Raw genomic sequence first — 13,766 nt, forward strand, 5'->3', positions numbered from 1 at the left:
GCTGTCAACCTCTAGATCCCTCACATGCCTGCACTTTTCGGCTTGCTGCTGCTGCAATCCACGCGTTTTAGATCTGCATAACTCCACCTCTTTTAGCACAGTACCCTCAACCCCCAGCTGTTCCCACCCGCCTCAACACCGTTGGAAGGGAGGAGAACCAATTAAGGCGGGAGGGGGGGGGTGGAACGAGCAGCTGTCTACCCTTAGCAGGAGGGTTGCTGATTAATTACCTCTCCTGCTGCTGCTGCTGCTGCTGGCTGTCCAGCAGCAGACTGAAGGTGGCTGCTGCTGTGCGCAGGTATATAAAGGCTCAGAGCCTATTATGACACGCGCAGCCAGCGTTCCATTGCCACATTCCGTCTACTGCAGGCGGGATACCTGGATGGCTGAATGTCACTGAGAAGCTCACAGAGACCGCCATAAGCAACAGTTTAAAAGAATGCCACAGACTAATCAACCAAACTTTTTGGGTTGGTTTCTCTTTTATAGTCTGCAGGCATTAAATGAAAGAAGTCAGTGTTCCAGCAGAGGGAGACAACGTTTCAGAAAAGGCATTGTAGCAAACCAAAAAAGAAATTTTAAGCGCAGCAGAGTAACCAGCTCACATACCTGTTAGCTCAGGTGAGTTTAAAAGGCTGCTGTTGATAACAAGGGCATTTGCTAAATAGATGGTGTGTGTGCAACAATATACTGAAAGGTCAATTATATTGTGCAGCTTATCTCACCACCTGTAGTTATTTAGGTGAAAGCTCCAAAATGCTTGCCTAATATGTCTGTTTATCCAAAAGGAAGTATAGAGGGAGAGCTAGATAGATAGCATTGCATTACATTACATTACATGGCAATGCAATGCACAGTTGCTGAAGTTGAACCAAAATGAGCTTGTCATCTGGCTTCTGCAACTTTTAACATGAAAAATCCAATGAGGAGAAGAAAAGCAAAGCCAAAGAGTCCATCCCAAAATCCGACAAACAAGCAAAATGAACAAAAAGCATTGAATTCAATTCTTTCTGATTTTAGAAACTGCATTAAAGAAGGGGTGCACCGGTCCTGGAGATACTGCAATACCAGGTCAATGCGTGGAGTGGACAGAGCAAGCTCTTTTTCCATCTCCCTGTTCTAAAAATCCATTTAATATATGGTCCCCAGATAGGGGACGTATCAGATATTAAACTGATAAGAACAGATACTACACTTGATCTTAGCCAAAAGGCCGAGAAGCGATAACCAGAATTGGTTTCCGACTACGGTGCCACCCAAGGATTCTGAAAAGTCCATTTGTGGAGATGGCCACCTGGACTCCCGTTAAGAAGACATGCTGTCAACCTCTAGATCCCTCACATGCCTGCACTTTTCGGCTTGCTGCTGCTGCAATCCACGCGTTTTAGATCTGCATAACTCCACCTCTTTTAGCACAGTACCCTCAACCCCCGGCTGTTCCCACCCGCCTCAACACCGTTGGAAGGGAGGAGAACCAATTAAGGCGGGGGGGGGGGGTGGAACGAGCAGCTGTCTACCCTTAGCAGGAGGGTTGCTGATTAATTACCTCTCCTGCTGCTGCTGCTGGCTGTCCAGCAGCAGACTGAAGGTGGCTGCTGCTGTGCGCAGGTATATAAAGGCTCAGAGCCTATTATGACACGCGCAGCCAGCGTTCCATTGCCACATTCCGTCTACTGCAGGCGGGATACCTGGATGGCTGAATGTCACTGAGAAGCTCACAGAGACCGCCATAAGCAACAGTTTAAAAGAATGCCACAGACTAATCAACCAAACTTTTTGGGTTGGTTTCTCTTTTATAGTCTGCAGGCATTTAATGAAAGAAGTCAGTGTTCCAGCAGAGGGAGACAACGTTTCAGAAAAGGCATTGTAGCAAACCAAAAAAGAAATTTTAAGCGCAGCAGAGTAACCAGCTCACATACCTGTTAGCTCAGGTGAGTTTAAAAGGCTGCTGTTGATAACAAGGGCATTTGCTAAATAGATGGTGTGTGTGCAACAATATACTGAAAGGTCAATTATATTGTGCAGCTTATCTCACCACCTGTAGTTATTTAGGTGAAAGCTCCAAAATGCTTGCCTAATATGTCTGTTTATCCAAAAGGAAGTATAGAGGGAGAGCTAGATAGATAGCATTGCATTACATTACATTACATGGCAATGCAATGCACAGTTGCTGAAGTTGAACCAAAATGAGCTTGTCATCTGGCTTCTGCAACTTTTAACATGAAAAATCCAATGAGGAGAAGAAAAGCAAAGCCAAAGAGTCCATCCCAAAATCCGACAAACAAGCAAAATGAACAAAAAGCATTGAATTCAATTCTTTCTGATTTTAGAAACTGCATTAAAGAAGGGGTGCACCGGTCCTGGAGATACTGCAATACCAGGTCAATGCGTGGAGTGGACAGAGCAAGCTCTTTTTCCATCTCCCTGTTCTAAAAATCCATTTAATATATGGTCCCCAGATAGGGGACGTATCAGATATTAAACTGATAAGAACAGATACTACACTTGATCTTAGCCAAAAGCCCGAGAAGCGATAACCAGAATTGGTTTCCGACTACGGTGCCACCCAAGGATTCTGAAAAGTCCATTTGTGGAGATGGCCACCTGGACTCCCGTTAAGAAGACATGCTGTCAACCTCTAGATCCCTCACATGCCTGCACTTTTCGGCTTGCTGCTGCTGCAATCCACGCGTTTTAGATCTGCATAACTCCACCTCTTTTAGCACAGTACCCTCAACCCCCGGCTGTTCCCACCCGCCTCAACACCGTTGGAAGGGAGGAGAACCAATTAAGGCGGGGGGGGGGTGGAACGAGCAGCTGTCTACCCTTAGCAGGAGGGTTGCTGATTAATTACCTCTCCTGCTGCTGCTGCTGCTGGCTGTCCAGCAGCAGACTGAAGGTGGCTGCTGCTGTGCGCAGGTATATAAAGGCTCAGAGCCTATTATGACACGCGCAGCCAGCGTTCCATTGCCACATTCCGTCTACTGCAGGCGGGATACCTGGATGGCTGAATGTCACTGAGAAGCTCACAGAGACCGCCATAAGCAACAGTTTAAAAGAATGCCACAGACTAATCAACCAAACTTTTTGGGTTGGTTTCTCTTTCATAGTCTGCAGGCATTAAATGAAAGAAGTCAGTGTTCCAGCAGAGGGAGACAACGTTTCAGAAAAGGCATTGTAGCAAACCAAAAAAGAAATTTTAAGCGCAGCAGAGTAACCAGCTCACATACCTGTTAGCTCAGGTGAGTTTAAAAGGCTGCTGTTGATAACAAGGGCATTTGCTAAATAGATGGTGTGTGTGCAACAATATACTGAAAGGTCAATTATATTGTGCAGCTTATCTCACCACCTGTAGTTATTTAGGTGAAAGCTCCAAAATGCTTGCCTAATATGTCTGTTTATCCAAAAGGAAGTATAGAGGGAGAGCTAGATAGATAGCATTGCATTACATTACATTACATGGCAATGCAATGCACAGTTGCTGAAGTTGAACCAAAATGAGCTTGTCATCTGGCTTCTGCAACTTTTAACATGAAAAATCCAATGAGGAGAAGAAAAGCAAAGCCAAAGAGTCCATCCCAAAATCCGACAAACAAGCAAAATGAACAAAAAGCATTGAATTCAATTCTTTCTGATTTTAGAAACTGCATTAAAGAAGGGGTGCACCGGTCCTGGAGATACTGCAATACCATGTCAATGCGTGGAGTGGACAGAGCAAGCTCTTTTTCCATCTCCCTGTTCTAAAAATCCATTTAATATATGGTCCCCAGATAGGGGACGTATCAGATATTAAACTGATAAGAACAGATACTACACTTGATCTTAGCCAAAAGGCCGAGAAGCGATAACCAGAATTGGTTTCCGACTACGGTGCCACCCAAGGATTCTGAAAAGTCCATTTGTGGAGATGGCCACCTGGACTCCCGTTAAGAAGACATGCTGTCAACCTCTAGATCCCTCACATGCCTGCACTTTTCGGCTTGCTGCTGCTGCAATCCACGCGTTTTAGATCTGCATAACTCCACCTCTTTTAGCACAGTACCCTCAACCCCCGGCTGTTCCCACCCGCCTCAACACCGTTGGAAGGGAGGAGAACCAATTAAGGCGGGGGGGGGGGTGGAACGAGCAGCTGTCTACCCTTAGCAGGAGGGTTGCTGATTAATTACCTCTCCTGCTGCTGCTGCTGGCTGTCCAGCAGCAGACTGAAGGTGGCTGCTGCTGTGCGCAGGTATATAAAGGCTCAGAGCCTATTATGACACGCGCAGCCAGCGTTCCATTGCCACATTCCGTCTACTGCAGGCGGGATACCTGGATGGCTGAATGTCACTGAGAAGCTCACAGAGACCGCCATAAGCAACAGTTTAAAAGAATGCCACAGACTAATCAACCAAACTTTTTGGGTTGGTTTCTCTTTTATAGTCTGCAGGCATTTAATGAAAGAAGTCAGTGTTCCAGCAGAGGGAGACAACGTTTCAGAAAAGGCATTGTAGCAAACCAAAAAAGAAATTTTAAGCGCAGCAGAGTAACCAGCTCACATACCTGTTAGCTCAGGTGAGTTTAAAAGGCTGCTGTTGATAACAAGGGCATTTGCTAAATAGATGGTGTGTGTGCAACAATATACTGAAAGGTCAATTATATTGTGCAGCTTATCTCACCACCTGTAGTTATTTAGGTGAAAGCTCCAAAATGCTTGCCTAATATGTCTGTTTATCCAAAAGGAAGTATAGAGGGAGAGCTAGATAGATAGCATTGCATTACATTACATTACATGGCAATGCAATGCACAGTTGCTGAAGTTGAACCAAAATGAGCTTGTCATCTGGCTTCTGCAACTTTTAACATGAAAAATCCAATGAGGAGAAGAAAAGCAAAGCCAAAGAGTCCATCCCAAAATCCGACAAACAAGCAAAATGAACAAAAAGCATTGAATTCAATTCTTTCTGATTTTAGAAACTGCATTAAAGAAGGGGTGCACCGGTCCTGGAGATACTGCAATACCAGGTCAATGCGTGGAGTGGACAGAGCAAGCTCTTTTTCCATCTCCCTGTTCTAAAAATCCATTTAATATATGGTCCCCAGATAGGGGACGTATCAGATATTAAACTGATAAGAACAGATACTACACTTGATCTTAGCCAAAAGCCCGAGAAGCGATAACCAGAATTGGTTTCCGACTACGGTGCCACCCAAGGATTCTGAAAAGTCCATTTGTGGAGATGGCCACCTGGACTCCCGTTAAGAAGACATGCTGTCAACCTCTAGATCCCTCACATGCCTGCACTTTTCGGCTTGCTGCTGCTGCAATCCACGCGTTTTAGATCTGCATAACTCCACCTCTTTTAGCACAGTACCCTCAACCCCCGGCTGTTCCCACCCGCCTCAACACCGTTGGAAGGGAGGAGAACCAATTAAGGCGGGGGGGGGGGTGGAACGAGCAGCTGTCTACCCTTAGCAGGAGGGTTGCTGATTAATTACCTCTCCTGCTGCTGCTGCTGCTGGCTGTCCAGCAGCAGACTGAAGGTGGCTGCTGCTGTGCGCAGGTATATAAAGGCTCAGAGCCTATTATGACACGCGCAGCCAGCGTTCCATTGCCACATTCCGTCTACTGCAGGCGGGATACCTGGATGGCTGAATGTCACTGAGAAGCTCACAGAGACCGCCATAAGCAACAGTTTAAAAGAATGCCACAGACTAATCAACCAAACTTTTTGGGTTGGTTTCTCTTTCATAGTCTGCAGGCATTAAATGAAAGAAGTCAGTGTTCCAGCAGAGGGAGACAACGTTTCAGAAAAGGCATTGTAGCAAACCAAAAAAGAAATTTTAAGCGCAGCAGAGTAACCAGCTCACATACCTGTTAGCTCAGGTGAGTTTAAAAGGCTGCTGTTGATAACAAGGGCATTTGCTAAATAGATGGTGTGTGTGCAACAATATACTGAAAGGTCAATTATATTGTGCAGCTTATCTCACCACCTGTAGTTATTTAGGTGAAAGCTCCAAAATGCTTGCCTAATATGTCTGTTTATCCAAAAGGAAGTATAGAGGGAGAGCTAGATAGATAGCATTGCATTACATTACATTACATGGCAATGCAATGCACAGTTGCTGAAGTTGAACCAAAATGAGCTTGTCATCTGGCTTCTGCAACTTTTAACATGAAAAATCCAATGAGGAGAAGAAAAGCAAAGCCAAAGAGTCCATCCCAAAATCCGACAAACAAGCAAAATGAACAAAAAGCATTGAATTCAATTCTTTCTGATTTTAGAAACTGCATTAAAGAAGGGGTGCACCGGTCCTGGAGATACTGCAATACCATGTCAATGCGTGGAGTGGACAGAGCAAGCTCTTTTTCCATCTCCCTGTTCTAAAAATCCATTTAATATATGGTCCCCAGATAGGGGACGTATCAGATATTAAACTGATAAGAACACATACTACACTTGATCTTAGCCAAAAGGCCGAGAAGCGATAACCAGAATTGGTTTCCGACTACGGTGCCACCCAAGGATTCTGAAAAGTCCATTTGTGGAGATGGCCACCTGGACTCCCATTAAGAAGACATGCTGTCAACCTCTAGATCCCTCACATGCCTGCACTTTTCGGCTTGCTGCTGCTGCAATCCACGCGTTTTAGATCTGCATAACTCCACCTCTTTTAGCACAGTACCCTCAACCCCCGGCTGTTCCCACCCGCCTCAACACCGTTGGAAGGGAGGAGAACCAATTAAGGCGGGGGGGGGGTGGAACGAGCAGCTGTCTACCCTTAGCAGGAGGGTTGCTGATTAATTACCTCTCCTGCTGCTGCTGCTGCTGGCTGTCCAGCAGCAGACTGAAGGTGGCTGCTGCTGTGCGCAGGTATATAAAGGCTCAGAGCCTATTATGACACGCGCAGCCAGCGTTCCATTGCCACATTCCGTCTACTGCAGGCGGGATACCTGGATGGCTGAATGTCACTGAGAAGCTCACAGAGACCGCCATAAGCAACAGTTTAAAAGAATGCCACAGACTAATCAACCAAACTTTTTGGGTTGGTTTCTCTTTTATAGTCTGCAGGCATTAAATGAAAGAAGTCAGTGTTCCAGCAGAGGGAGACAACGTTTCAGAAAAGGCATTGTAGCAAACCAAAAAAGAAATTTTAAGCGCAGCAGAGTAACCAGCTCACATACCTGTTAGCTCAGGTGAGTTTAAAAGGCTGCTGTTGATAACAAGGGCATTTGCTAAATAGATGGTGTGTGTGCAACAATATACTGAAAGGTCAATTATATTGTGCAGCTTATCTCACCACCTGTAGTTATTTAGGTGAAAGCTCCAAAATGCTTGCCTAATATGTCTGTTTATCCAAAAGGAAGTATAGAGGGAGAGCTAGATAGATAGCATTGCATTACATTACATTACATGGCAATGCAATGCACAGTTGCTGAAGTTGAACCAAAATGAGCTTGTCATCTGGCTTCTGCAACTTTTAACATGAAAAATCCAATGAGGAGAAGAAAAGCAAAGCCAAAGAGTCCATCCCAAAATCCGACAAACAAGCAAAATGAACAAAAAGCATTGAATTCAATTCTTTCTGATTTTAGAAACTGCATTAAAGAAGGGGTGCACCGGTCCTGGAGATACTGCAATACCAGGTCAATGCGTGGAGTGGACAGAGCAAGCTCTTTTTCCATCTCCCTGTTCTAAAAATCCATTTAATATATGGTCCCCAGATAGGGGACGTATCAGATATTAAACTGATAAGAACAGATACTACACTTGATCTTAGCCAAAAGGCCGAGAAGCGATAACCAGAATTGGTTTCCGACTACGGTGCCACCCAAGGATTCTGAAAAGTCCATTTGTGGAGATGGCCACCTGGACTCCCGTTAAGAAGACATGCTGTCAACCTCTAGATCCCTCACATGCCTGCACTTTTCGGCTTGCTGCTGCTGCAATCCACGCGTTTTAGATCTGCATAACTCCACCTCTTTTAGCACAGTACCCTCAACCCCCGGCTGTTCCCACCCGCCTCAACACCGTTGGAAGGGAGGAGAACCAATTAAGGCGGGGGGGGGGGTGGAACAAGCAGCTGTCTACCCTTAGCAGGAGGGTTGCTGATTAATTACCTCTCCTGCTGCTGCTGGCTGTCCAGCAGCAGACTGAAGGTGGCTGCTGCTGTGCGCAGGTATATAAAGGCTCAGAGCCTATTATGACACGCGCAGCCAGCGTTCCATTGCCACATTCCGTCTACTGCAGGCGGGATACCTGGATGGCTGAATGTCACTGAGAAGCTCACAGAGACCGCCATAAGCAACAGTTTAAAAGAATGCCACAGACTAATCAACCAAACTTTTTGGGTTGGTTTCTCTTTTATAGTCTGCAGGCATTAAATGAAAGAAGTCAGTGTTCCAGCAGAGGGAGACAACGTTTCAGAAAAGGCAATGTAGCAAACCAAAAGAGAAATTTTAAGCGCAGCAGAGTAACCAGCTCACATACCTGTTAGCTCAGGTGAGTTTAAAAGGCTGCTGTTGATAACAAGGGCATTTGCTAAATAGATGGTGTGTGTGCAACAATATACTGAAAGGTCAATTATATTGTGCAGCTTATCTCATCACCTGTAGTTATTTAGGTGAAAGCTCCAAAATGCTTGCCTAATATGTCTGTTTATCCAAAAGGAAGTATAGAGGGAGAGCTAGATAGATAGCATTGCATTACATTACATTACATGGCAATGCAATGCACAGTTGCTGAAGTTGAACCAAAATGAGCTTGTCATCTGGCTTCTGCAACTTTTAACATGAAAAATCCAATGAGGAGAAGAAAAGCAAAGCCAAAGAGTCCATCCCAAAATCCGACAAACAAGCAAAATGAACAAAAAGCATTGAATTCAATTCTTTCTGATTTTAGAAACTGCATTAAAGAAGGGGTGCACCGGTCCTGGAGATACTGCAATACCAGGTCAATGCGTGGAGTGGACAGAGCAAGCTCTTTTTCCATCTCCCTGTTCTAAAAATCCATTTAATATATGGTCCCCAGATAGGGGACGTATCAGATATTAAACTGATAAGAACAGATACTACACTTGATCTTAGCCAAAAGGCCGAGAAGCGATAACCAGAATTGGTTTCCGACTACGGTGCCACCCAAGGATTCTGAAAAGTCCATTTGTGGAGATGGCCACCTGGACTCCCGTTAAGAAGACATGCTGTCAACCTCTAGATCCCTCACATGCCTGCACTTTTCGGCTTGCTGCTGCTGCAATCCACGCGTTTTAGATCTGCATAACTCCACCTCTTTTAGCACAGTACCCTCAACCCCCGGCTGTTCCCACCCGCCTCAACACCGTTGGAAGGGAGGAGAACCAATTAAGGCGGGGGGGGGGGTGGAACAAGCAGCTGTCTACCCTTAGCAGGAGGGTTGCTGATTAATTACCTCTCCTGCTGCTGCTGGCTGTCCAGCAGCAGACTGAAGGTGGCTGCTGCTGTGCGCAGGTATATAAAGGCTCAGAGCCTATTATGACACGCGCAGCCAGCGTTCCATTGCCACATTCCGTCTACTGCAGGCGGGATACCTGGATGGCTGAATGTCACTGAGAAGCTCACAGAGACCGCCATAAGCAACAGTTTAAAAGAATGCCACAGACTAATCAACCAAACTTTTTGGGTTGGTTTCTCTTTTATAGTCTGCAGGCATTAAATGAAAGAAGTCAGTGTTCCAGCAGAGGGAGACAACGTTTCAGAAAAGGCATTGTAGCAAACCAAAAAAGAAATTTTAAGCGCAGCAGAGTAACCAGCTCACATACCTGTTAGCTCAGGTGAGTTTAAAAGGCTGCTGTTGATAACAAGGGCATTTGCTAAATAGATGGTGTGTGTGCAACAATATACTGAAAGGTCAATTATATTGTGCAGCTTATCTCACCACCTGTAGTTATTTAGGTGAAAGCTCCAAAATGCTTGCCTAATATGTCTGTTTATCCAAAAGGAAGTATAGAGGGAGAGCTAGATAGATAGCATTGCATTACATTACATTACATGGCAATGCAATGCACAGTTGCTGAAGTTGAACCAAAATGAGCTTGTCATCTGGCTTCTGCAACTTTTAACATGAAAAATCCAATGAGGAGAAGAAAAGCAAAGCCAAAGAGTCCATCCCAAAATCCGACAAACAAGCAAAATGAACAAAAAGCATTGAATTCAATTCTTTCTGATTTTAGAAACTGCATTAAAGAAGGGGTGCACCGGTCCTGGAGATACTGCAATACCAGGTCAATGCGTGGAGTGGACAGAGCAAGCTCTTTTTCCATCTCCCTGTTCTAAAAATCCATTTAATATATGGTCCCCAGATAGGGGACGTATCAGATATTAAACTGATAAGAACAGATAAGGTTTCAACATAATTTTATTGTACATAAGTCAGATTACAAGACAATCAATGCGAAACCTTTCAAGTACAAAAAAACCCATAAAAACATTTGACAATTATACATTACAGAGAATAATCAATATAAAATAGAATTCCACATATAAAAGCACCATCTACGGTTCGCTTCCTTCTTGCCCATATCTTTTACATTTTTTAAATAATAAACATACATTTCACTAAAAGCCAGTTTAATACAATCAAGCACAGAAATAAAATCACAATTAAACAATAAAATATTCCTTGCTTTCCAAATTGCATTCTTGGCACAGTTTATTATACACCAGCAGATTTCAGATTGGTATGCAGTAGGGCAATTAAAAAGTCCGTATAAAACATATTCATAATAAAAGTCCTTTAAACCGCAAACCCACTTTAAAAGAATCCCAAATTTCCCCCAGAGTTCTTGTGCAAAGGTGCAGTTCCAAAAAAGGTGCATAACGGTCTCATCACAATGGCAAGAGTCTCTTGGGCATTTTGCCCGTGCCACCAGGCCTCTCCGGTGTTGGAATTCTCTGGTTGGGAGGCACTGGTGGACGGACATCCAGGCAAGGTCTTTATGGACATTGGCGAGGAACTTCCCGAAGACATTCCTCCACACACGTTTGGATCTGTTCCATGAGTAGTTGCAAACTGGGGATGTCTCTTCTTCTCTCCTCAAATGGACAAATAGCTTCTTCGGGTCCAGAAGGATGTCAGCTCCAAGGTCTTTTAAATTATGAGTCTTTGCAACTTTTTCTAAAATAATAAGGTGCTTTGGTGGACACAATAAAACAGGCGCTGATAAGGATGGCCTAAACCATCTCTTAAAGATAAAACCACACGTGTATTTTAAAAACAGGCCAAAAGTACTATCAGACTTAAAAGCTTTAAAACAAAAACAGAAAAAATTTACATATAAAAACAGGCGAAGATCGGGAACATCTTTTCCTCCATTCTGCTTTCTCTTATACATTTCTGATCGTTTAAGCTTTTCCATTTTAGAGCCCCATATAAACATAAAAATACAACGAGTTAGTTTTTTTAGCATTAAGTCAGAGGGAGGATACACCATGGCAATATATAAAATCATAGGTAATAAAACAGATTTAATAACAAGGACTTTCCCTTCGATCGAAAGATTCCTCAGGGTCCAAAAGGAAAGTTTCTTTGCCATTTTATCTTGAACCTCTCCCCAACTCACAAGCCCATCATTATTTGCATCAAATACAACCCCTAAAATTTTCACATTGTCATATTTCACATTAACAGTCGGTAAGTCATTTCTATCCCAGGCACCCATAATCAAACACTCAGTTTTATTAAAATTCATTTTAAAACCAGAAGCTTGACTAAAAAGATTGGTGCACAATACTACTCTCCGGAGTGAAGCAGGATCAGTGCAAATAGCCGTCACGTCATCCATATATCCAAGCACTTTAACCTGAGCCCCTCCCCCTCCTGGGACAGGAACCCCCCGGACTACCTTGTCTTTCCGGATCATGCATAAAAGGGGTTCCATAGCGCAAATAAACAGAATTGGGGATAATGGACATCCCTGCTTCACTCCGGATTCCAGTGGGATAAAATCAGTTAAAAAACCATTGACAGAGATTTGTGAAAACATATTATTATATAAACTCTTAATGCGAGATAAAAACCAGTCTGGGATTGCCATTTGTTTTAAAACTTTAAAAAGATATTCATGAGAAACCCTGTCAAACGCTTTCTCGAAGTCTAGCGCCAACAGGGCCAGCCCTTGATCCCTGTCTTTACTGTACCATATTACGTCTCTGATCGCATTTAGGGTCTCTGTAATACTCCTCCCTGGTACACCACATACTTGTTCGGGTTGTATTAACACATTAATAACAGTTTTAAAACGACATGCAATAATCTTAGCTAAAGCCTTGTAATCCATGTTAAGGAGGGTGATAGGTCTCCAATTTTTGAGGTCGTCCCGAGCGCCCTTCTTCTTGTATATTAAGGACACTATCCCCCTCCTCCATGACTTGGGTAACTTATCACACAAAAAAACCTCTTTAAAAAGTGCTAAAAGATCCTCTTTTAAAATATCCCAAAAGGATAAATAAAATTCCACAGGAAGGCCATCAGCTCTTGGGGCTTTCCCTCTTGAAAAACTTTTAAAAACACTAAAAAGTTCTTCTAAAGTAATATCTTTTGTTAAAAACCCCTGATCTGCAGAATTTAGCCTAAAATCCAGGACATTAAGAGCATCTTGTAAAAACACATTATTAACACTTTTTTTGCTAAAAAGGTTTCTATAAAAATTAAAAGCTACCCTCTTCATACCTTGTATTGTGCTATCTCCATCTAGGCAGGTAATCGTTTCTTTCCTCTCCACCACTTTTTTGAAAAAGAAACGTGTACACTTTTCCCCTTCTTCTAAAAATTGCACCTTAGAATTAAATATTATTTCCTTCCCTTTTTGTTCAAGGTATGACTGTATCTCATTTTTAAGGCTTACAATATCATCATGCACCTCTAAGCCTATCTCTTTGAATTTAAGGAGAGTCTGCAGTCTAGTATTCAAATTTGCATAGCCCTGCTTCTTCTGCCTCGCCTTCCTCTTCCCAGCCCTGATAAAAAAATGTTGGATCTTGTCTTTAATCCCTTCCCACCAGGACAGCATTTTAAAATATGGGGGTTTGAGCTGCCTCCATTGTTGGTACTTTTTGATAAAATCTGACCTTACCAGGGGGTCTTCCAATAGGTGTACCCCCAGGCGCCACAACCCTCTATTCACCTTTAGTTCCCCCTGGTATTCTATCTCTAATTTTAATATGTTATGGTCAGAAAATAAATTAGGAATTAAAACAAAATATACAGGGCTAAAAGTTTCAGATAAAAAGATAAAATCGATCCTGGAGGTCACTCCCCGACCGGACCACGTAAATCCCGGGTCCGTCGGCGATAGCGACCTCCAGGCATCGCGCAACTTAAAATCTGTCTGCAAATTACTTAATAAAAAACATGATTTATCTAATTTACGGATTGGGTCACCTCCTCCTCGGCGCTCATTTACACTGAGGCAATTAAAGTCCCCAGCTACCAAAAGAGGAGATGACCCTACACAGAACAACGGTAAAATCTCAAACAATTGTATCCGCTCTTGTTTATCTGGAGGGGCATACACATTTATAACACGAAAGTTAAAATTATTAAAACATAAATGTACTAATATAGCTCTGCCGGGCACAATCTCAGTGACAGAGGAGATTATAAAAGCAATACCTCGGCAGAGCAGACCCACACCAGCTGATTTATTCTCATTAGAGCCGGACCAAATGGAGGGCCCTAGTTTCCAGTCTTTCTTTAGCTCATTATACCGTAGTCCGTGTTGCAGACCGCATTCCTGTAGGAAACAAATATCAA

General features: G+C 43.4%; 8 non-coding genes across 8 annotated transcripts; all 8 read right to left on the reverse strand.

Annotated features, from left to right (window-relative positions):
• Nucleotides 1-1,034: 1,034 nt before the first annotated feature.
• On the reverse strand, nt 1,035-1,225 carry LOC141189102 (U2 spliceosomal RNA). Its single transcript, XR_012263173.1, has one exon. It is a non-coding gene; the product is annotated as a U2 spliceosomal RNA (small nuclear RNA).
• Nucleotides 1,226-2,344: 1,119 nt separating this feature from the next.
• On the reverse strand, nt 2,345-2,535 carry LOC141185518 (U2 spliceosomal RNA). Its single transcript, XR_012260174.1, has one exon. It is a non-coding gene; the product is annotated as a U2 spliceosomal RNA (small nuclear RNA).
• Nucleotides 2,536-3,655: 1,120 nt separating this feature from the next.
• Nucleotides 3,656-3,846, reverse strand: LOC141184840 (U2 spliceosomal RNA). Its single transcript, XR_012259557.1, has one exon. It is a non-coding gene; the product is annotated as a U2 spliceosomal RNA (small nuclear RNA).
• Nucleotides 3,847-4,964: 1,118 nt separating this feature from the next.
• On the reverse strand, nt 4,965-5,155 carry LOC141185520 (U2 spliceosomal RNA). Its single transcript, XR_012260175.1, has one exon. It is a non-coding gene; the product is annotated as a U2 spliceosomal RNA (small nuclear RNA).
• Nucleotides 5,156-6,276: 1,121 nt separating this feature from the next.
• Nucleotides 6,277-6,467, reverse strand: LOC141185528 (U2 spliceosomal RNA). Its single transcript, XR_012260183.1, has one exon. It is a non-coding gene; the product is annotated as a U2 spliceosomal RNA (small nuclear RNA).
• A 1,120-nt stretch (nt 6,468-7,587) lies between these two features.
• LOC141189103 (U2 spliceosomal RNA) lies at nt 7,588-7,778 on the reverse strand. Its single transcript, XR_012263174.1, has one exon. It is a non-coding gene; the product is annotated as a U2 spliceosomal RNA (small nuclear RNA).
• A 1,115-nt stretch (nt 7,779-8,893) lies between these two features.
• Nucleotides 8,894-9,084, reverse strand: LOC141189104 (U2 spliceosomal RNA). Its single transcript, XR_012263175.1, has one exon. It is a non-coding gene; the product is annotated as a U2 spliceosomal RNA (small nuclear RNA).
• Nucleotides 9,085-10,199: 1,115 nt separating this feature from the next.
• LOC141185835 (U2 spliceosomal RNA) lies at nt 10,200-10,383 on the reverse strand. Its single transcript, XR_012260441.1, has one exon. It is a non-coding gene; the product is annotated as a U2 spliceosomal RNA (small nuclear RNA).
• Between the last annotated feature and the right edge of the window lie 3,383 nt (nt 10,384-13,766).

Source organism: Phyllobates terribilis, unplaced genomic scaffold (genome assembly GCF_046119375.1).
Source record: "Phyllobates terribilis strain yellow unplaced genomic scaffold, ASM4611937v1 Scaffold_40__1_contigs__length_11209783, whole genome shotgun sequence".
In the NCBI taxonomy this organism is placed as follows: Eukaryota; Metazoa; Chordata; class Amphibia; order Anura; family Dendrobatidae; genus Phyllobates; species Phyllobates terribilis.